General features: G+C 33.4%; 1 protein-coding gene across 4 annotated transcripts in view; it reads left to right on the top strand.

The window, feature by feature from the left end:
• The window catches only part of LOC117178346 (protein phosphatase Slingshot homolog 2), a 302,560-nt gene that overhangs the window by 169,938 nt on the left and 124,644 nt on the right, over nt 1-7,978 (top strand). The window lies entirely within an intron of this gene.

The following is a 7,978-nucleotide window of genomic DNA, read 5'->3' on the forward strand; positions in this document are numbered from 1 at the left end:
TATGAATTTTAAGCAAAAGGTTAATGTTCTACGAAAAGAGTTGAATTTTCAAAACGAATAAGATGTATTTTTTACAAAACAATTGCATTTGCAACCCAAAAAGATGATCTTTTGAGCAAATTCTTAAATTTTCAACCAAATAATACAATTTATAACTAAAACTATGATCTTCAGTAGAAAGTTTGTGTAAATTTGCAAAATTTACGTACATTATTGAGGGACCCCATCCCTTACCGTTGTCTATGTCAATGCCCTGTGGTGTCAGGATTAAACCAAAATGAACCGTTAATCAAGTTCATAAGATTTTCACTATTTATCTCAAAAAACATTTTTTGCATAAAATCAAATTTCATTTCATTTCAAAAGGAGAAATTAAACAAATAGTTTCCATATAAAATTCGAAAACAAAATCATTTTCCTTGAATACAATTTTTATAATTAATTAAAAAAAAAATAATTTAGAGGAAACCCAAGTTTCTCAATCCTGATATTGCTATTTGTCTAAACTTTAATCCAAAGAGAATTAGAAGAAAATTGAGAAACTTAAGAAATACTAAAACTCGAAAATCCAAGGGTACCGAGAATATGAATGCAATATATATAGATATACTACAGATACATCTTGGTAAAAAAAGTTTGAAGGCTTGGACCCTTGAGCGCGCATGTGTTTCCATTGTTATGACCGGAGGAAGCAGTAGAAAGGCCTGCCGGAGTGCTGCCGAAGTTTGCAGGAGAAATTCGGCAAGCTGCGGTAGTGAGCTACTGCAACTTCGGCGGGCAGAAAAGTACCGACCGGAGTTTGCAGTAGGTCCTGCGAACCTGCTGCGGGCAGTAGGTACTGTTTCGCCGGAGTGTGCAGGAGGCTGGAGGGCAGTAAGCAGTAGGTATGCTACTGCTCGTCCCATCTCTTATCCCCATCTAATCTGAAATACCTAATGGCTCAATTTTACCAAGTGCGAACAACGCACCTGCTAAACTTCAATGACCATGACATAAAATTAGCAAAGCTGTCAAAATAATAAACAATGCATTTAAACATAGCTATTTCAAATCTTGAAAAGTATTTAAGAAGTTTCCACTGTTCGAGGATGAGAGAATGAGCGCGCGTATGTGAGAGAGAGTAAAGATGTCGGAAGGAGTCGAACCTCTCTCTCACTCCAACTGTTTCCCAACATTTTCCCTTCACGCTTACTTGCACAATAGATTCCAGGCTTAGGACTGGCAGCATTATTATTATTCTGGCGTGTTTAAAAAAAGTTGGGTAAGATATATTGTCAATCATGCCTAACAATATCACTAAACTTAAAAAAAATGTCAGTGAAACAAATGCTACAATAAGCTATATATTCTCCCGAAAATTGTTTAAGGAGCTATTTATTTCACTTCGAGTCATGTATTGAAAATACCTACACTGGTAAGAATTTGCGCGAAACCTTGCGAACGAACTCGATTCTGGTTAAACTACCATTCTGGAAGGACATCATACTTTTTGTAAGGAATTGTTCTTTTTCCAAAATTTCGCGCCTTCTTGTACCTGCACTTCTTACTTTTATGTATGTATCAATTTGCACATCCTTTAAAGTCTTAATGAAAAGAAAAATGTTTGGATCGGAAGTGTTAAACATAGCGTTCAATTTTGAATGATAAGATTCGCAACCGTTTGTTGTTCGCATAGTTGTTGGAGAAAATTCTGCCCACATCTGAGGTGGATAATTTGAATCATTCTTTATATAAGTTTCTAAAATATAATCGCAAAATTTTCCAACTCTTTCTTTTAATGGTTGGATAACCATGAGATCTTCAACAAATCAATCTTCTACATCGGATGGATCCAAAAACGCGAGACCAAAAAAGTTTTTCAGAAAATGACCTATTTCAGAGTTTTTATTCTTATACTCATTAGACAATCCAAGTTACTGAATTTTTCTCCACTAACTCTGGCATAAATGAAATCGACAACCTTTAATATCAATGGAATTTTTGAACTCTAATTGAATAGCTGAATGTATGGCAGGTTCGAAATCAACATACACTATTTTGGCTTTCAAATTCAGATGCAGTTTTTTACATTCAGCAGTTAAGTGAGCAAATGCTGCAGCATATGAATTTATATTTTTCCCAAGAAATAGAAAGGAAACAAGAGTTATATACAAATTTTGAGAAAGTCCGAGAATGGTAAAAACTTGACCGAATTGTTTTGGACAGCTGTAAAATGTCCCATCAACAAAAATGACGGAGAGCTGGCACAAAAAGATTAAATTTAAAATAGTAGAAAACATGTTTTTCTCTATCATTGACCAACATTAAATTTTCTTTTTTATTACTTTCTATTTTTACACTATCAAGGGCATCATGAACATCACTCAAATTTTTTGGTAACTTTGGTAGTAATGATCTTCGAGCATAACCAATGGTATTCCGAATTAAAGTAACGTCGTTTGTAGTTAATGTTTCTATATCTTCTTGAGCCAGCTCTCCACGAATAATTTTTGATGGCGGCATATCAGATATTTCGCGTAATTCTGTGGCTTTCCTTTTTATGCCATTGCTCAATTTCTGTCAATTTAAATCTTTTAAATTAATCCTTTCATGAATATGCTCATGTGTGCTGTCAACTATTTCCCTAACGCTGGACTTATATTAAAAGTAACTGCAGTTACTTTTAATACAAGTCCAGCGTTCTGTTTTATTTTTTAAAAATGTATGAAAGCGGAACTTGTAACCGTTAATAACGACCAAATCTCTGCCTCTCTCACTCACCATTGACTGCATTTTACTCACGGATTCCATTGTTGACGGGAAAAGCGGAATGCTAAATAGACTGACAACACTGTCGCTCACAATACTAACGTCTATTCACTAGTAATAACAATTACGTACTGGACAAGTTGTCCCTTTCCCTCCCTTCCTGAAAAGGTGAGCAAGTCAACCGAGTGAGAGAGGAGTGGGGGAGAGTGACGTTGCCTCATATCATCTCCGGGCAGCCTCTTCACGGGACTGAGTTCGAGCGTTTTCCTGACCTCGGGACTGAGTTCGAGTGCAGCCGACACTTCGTACCCCAAGTAATTTTTGTTGCAGGTATATGGTAACCTGATATTGGTGCTTCATTAACACTTTCTTTTTACTGTGCGCTATCGTAACTGAAGGGGAAAAAATCTTTGCATTGGTATTAACAGATTGTAAAACTAGTAATTTATTTATTGTATATCTGTTAGATATAATAATTTAATCAATTATTTAAGTCCATTTAAAATTTTTTTAAGCTTTTAATATTGAAAAATTTATTATTTTAGGTTCTAAAATTGATTCTGTTTTTAATATTAGGTAATAGAAACCCAAGTACGAGTGCTTTTCTTGTTACTATTTAATAATTTACATTACTTTATTGTGATATAATTTTGTATGTAATTACAAAAATGATACAAATAAGATATACTTTAGACAAATTTAATTCTGAATTTCAAATTAAATTTTGAATTATTTATAAACAAAACTTTTTTAGGGAAATTCAAGTTGCGAGTTTACAAAATTACAAGAACATTGAATATTGTATTCAGCAAGATTAATGTAGCGAAAACTAAACATTCATTATTTTATTTCATAGTTCTAAATTTTAGCGTAAAGTTTCGGATAGAAATAAGGGTCTCGAGTTTAAGGGTTCACAGCGACTCAAATCAGGTAAACGGTTTTGCCAGTTCTGGCTCCAAAATGAGCCTGGGATCGCTAGTCGATACAGGATCTACCTTTGGAGACCCTGGTTTAGCCAAAACAAATGATTAATTTTTAACCAAATAGTTCCATTTTTAACCAAAAAAATATTAAATTTCAACCAAAGAAGATGAGTTTTCAATTAAATAGATGAATTTTTTACTAAAAACATTCATTCTCAATTCAGAAGATAAATTTTCTACCAAAAAGACAAATTTTCTACAAAATTCAGGAATTTACAACCAAAATTTTTATCCGAAAAGATAAAGCTAAAAAGTAGAATATTTTTGAAAACCTTGGACCTGAAAAGAAAAATTTTCAACTAAAAATGTAATTTTTGCCAAGAAAGCTGAATTTTCAACTCAATAGTTGGATTATCATATAAAAAAGAAGAATTTTCTAACAAAAAGATGAAGTTTAATAGAAAACGTTGACTTTTTAAGGTAAAAAGTAGAGTGTTTTAGAATAAATTGTATTTTTCTTGCAGAAAATATCAATTTTCAAAAAAAAAAAAATGCATTTTGGACTAAGAAAGCTCAATTACGCCATTCGAATAGCTGTATCCTCGACTAAAAAAACAACTATGTTTCACCCATCAGTTGCATTTAGAAACAAATCATTGCACTTTCAAGTAAAAGAGATGAATTTTCCGAAAAATATTTGAATTTTTAACCAAATAATTAAAAAGATTTAAATAATTGACTTTTCTGTCAAAATGCCAAAAATTCGAACAAAGAAGATTATACTGCAACAAAAAAATTTCAATTTCAATCACAGTCGTATGTTCAAGCCATAAAGACGATTTTTTTATAACATAGTTAATTTTTCAACCTAAAAGTTAATTTTCAACCAAGAAAGATGACTTCTCTGCCAAATAAGATTACTTTCCTAATCAAAAGGACAAATTTCAACAAAACAGTTTCTGAACCAAAATCATAATAGTAAACTTGTCAACCAGAAGGAATTAACTTTCAAACCAAAATACTTGGATTATCTTATTGGACTCTATTAATTCAGTTCGCATTTAAAGAAAGAAACAAGAAAAAAGGGAGAACGTTTAAAATAGGGGAAAAAAGTGGATAGAAATTTCACATCGTGTACATAGATTACTATAGATTACATGCATGGATTAATTAAATTATCTTTTTTTTTAGACCAAATCTAAAATGAGATGGACAAGCGTTAAAGATTCAACTTTTTTTTAATATTCGTATTTTTTGTTGAAATTTTAACTATTGCATTTTACTAATTGGTTGAAAATTTGAGCAAATTCATTCAAGTGTTTTTGTTGGTTCAAGATTCATCATTTTAGTTGAAAATTCATCTTTAACTTCCATGTTTTGTTTAAACTTATCTTTTTTTTATTATAAAAGTCAACTGTTTGGTTGAGAACTTATGTATTTTGTCGGGAATTCCGGTTTTTATTAGAAAATTAATCTTCTTGGTTGAAAATTTATATATTTCGTTTAAAATGCAATATTTTTACTTTTAAGGGTAGGAATTTAAAGTGTTTAATAATCAGTTCAATATGGTAACTACTAAATATTAAATACATACATTAATTTTATTTAAAGGAATTTATTCTTGTATTACTCCCCTTTGGTGGTGAAAAATCACCATATTGGAATTTAAATTGTTTACATTTATTTAGCCTGTAATAAAATAAATTACAATTTTTCTAAAAATGATTTGTAAAGTGTGCGGTACCTTGGTTTTTACCTCAGTATTCATCAGTAGAATTTCGTTTAATCATATACAAATGCAAGTCGAAGTCAATTCAAAAGGTTTTTCTGACAATGTAGGTCGTTAGACCACAGCTCCACTAATAAAGTGGTAAGACGTTATCAAGATATCTTAATTTGCGCATTGCATGTAGTCTGCACCATGCAGACATTGCAGACTCTCAGGAGTGCTACTAGAAGAGAACCAGTAGACACACAACTACTTGCGTAAGAGTAATAAGTGTCTAAGCAGAGTTTCTACCTCACGCTGTAATAAATTTAATAACAAACGTTATTTAGTAATTTAGGCTCCCGTTGATAGAACTTCATTAATAGGCATAATGGAGCGAGACAATTAATCGGAACCTAGAGTCTCTGTGTAAAAAGGTCCCATACCCTACCCATGATTTGATAAATCCTGTCTCGCCTCGTTTATAAGATCTTACATTTTCTCAAGCCACTCGCTGACGAGGATCGACGTCGATCTTTATTCCTTCGTTCCAGACCAATTGACGAATTGACCTCGCATGAACCCCCGCGGTTATTCAACCGTTTTCTTCCTCGTTTTCGCACTGCAAGCCGTGGATTCCATATAAAGCCACTTACATAACAACTTGACTTACATGGTTGATTTCTGATACGTCCACTCCGCGAGCTTAATCTGATCCGATTTACCGTCTCACATTGTCTTTTTTGGGGGTCAAAGGCTTTTAGTATTATTAAAACCTTTCAGAAGATTTTGGATCAGATTGCAGGGCAATTGGTTTGAGATTACCTACACCTTCTAAATAGAGTCGCTCTCAATAGTGCCGTTCATCCTAATCCGAGTTCGGGCTCTACCCCCACACCTGCGCTTTTCCTTACACGCTCGAGGTTCGGATCCGACTATCTCAATAATTCCGCGCAAAGGTTATAAGAATTTACACTTCTATTCCTGAACGAGGTTTAGGTACTATTGAGGAAAAACTTGCGAAATTCGTGCGCGCTCGATAGCATGACAGCGGTATTTGATAGGGCTTTAATAGCAAGTAGATTGAGTTATTTTGCGGTAAACTAGACAAAAATAGAGCTTATATCGTTCTGTGGCCATTTTACTGTATTTTTTTAGAAATGTCGGATTTAATTGCCTAAATTATTGAAATTGTTATGAATAATTGTTATATTGGCATTAGGGTCTGATGAATATATTTAATTACAAAATGTGCATTCTATAAGAGTGAAATTGGCAAACGTTTCGGCCACAAATAAGGGCCCTCGTTAGTGCCAGATATTTAATTAAAAACAGTTTTTGTTTTCACCATTAAGATTGAAATAAAAGAAATCAAAACGACTTTGAAGGAAGCAAGATAGTTCTTTATAAAAAAAATGAAGGGAAATAAAAGTACAGTATTTCTCAACCTGAGAAATAGTTATGGGGAAATGCTGTATGATGCAGACGAGATACTAGACGCTTTCAGAAACTATTTTAGGAGACAATTCGAAGATGAAGCTATAGGACATCATAACTGCGATGTAGAACACGATGCGTTAGAAAACTAAATTGCGAAAGTCTGTGTCACTGAGGTTAGGGATATAATTAAGAACTTGAAAAACGGTATTAACGCTGAAATGCTTAAACACGGTGGCGAGCACATAGCCTATAGACTGTGCGAATTGATAAATCTATGTATCGAGATAGGAGAAGTCCCAGATGATTGGAAAAAAGCGTTTATCGTACCGACATACAAAAGAAAGGGAGATAAAACCTACTGAAATAATTACAGAGGGATCAACCTATTAGGTACCGTAAGTAAAATATACTGAAAAATATTTATTCGTAGGGTAATGAAAATAACAGAAGAAAAGTTGATACAGAAGATAGTTGGGGCATGTTGAGAGAATAATGCTAAATGAACGACTAACGAAAGAAGTGCATGAAGTGCACGCAGCAAAAAAGTCTTATGATTGAACTGGCTTACTTTTAGTTTAGTTTTAAACATGGTTACATGTGATTATGTCAAGACAAGTAAAGCATTCTGGCTTAATGGTATGATAAAATAATAATTAAGACTTTCATAAAAGTAAGGAGTTTTTAGGCTAACATTTGGCTTCATGGTACGAGGTGTGTTCAAAAAATAAGGTGACTTTATGGTTTTCTCAAAAAATATTCATTTATTCCTCAATATTTATGTTGTCCCCTTCAAAGTAATCCCCCTCAGATATAATACATGTGTGCCAACGCTTTTTCCAATCATCGAAGCACTTCTGATAATCATTTTGTGGTATAGCCTTGAGTTCTTTCAGCGATGCAGTTTTTATCTCCTCAATCGTTGAAAATCGATGTCCTTTCATGGGTCTCTTCAGTTTTGGGAAAAGAAAAAAGTCACTGGGGGCCAAATCCGGTAAATATGGAGGCTGATGCATGACTGTGGTGCTGTTTTTGGTCGGATCTTCTGATCAAAATTAAACAGTTTTGGAACAAATTTCTCTGACACACGTCTCATGCCCAAAACGTCCGAAAAGATAGCATGACATGAGCCAACCGATATGCCAACATCTTCAGCAACTTC

Source organism: Belonocnema kinseyi, chromosome 8 (genome assembly GCF_010883055.1).
Source record: "Belonocnema kinseyi isolate 2016_QV_RU_SX_M_011 chromosome 8, B_treatae_v1, whole genome shotgun sequence".
Classification (NCBI taxonomy): Eukaryota; Metazoa; Arthropoda; class Insecta; order Hymenoptera; family Cynipidae; genus Belonocnema; species Belonocnema kinseyi.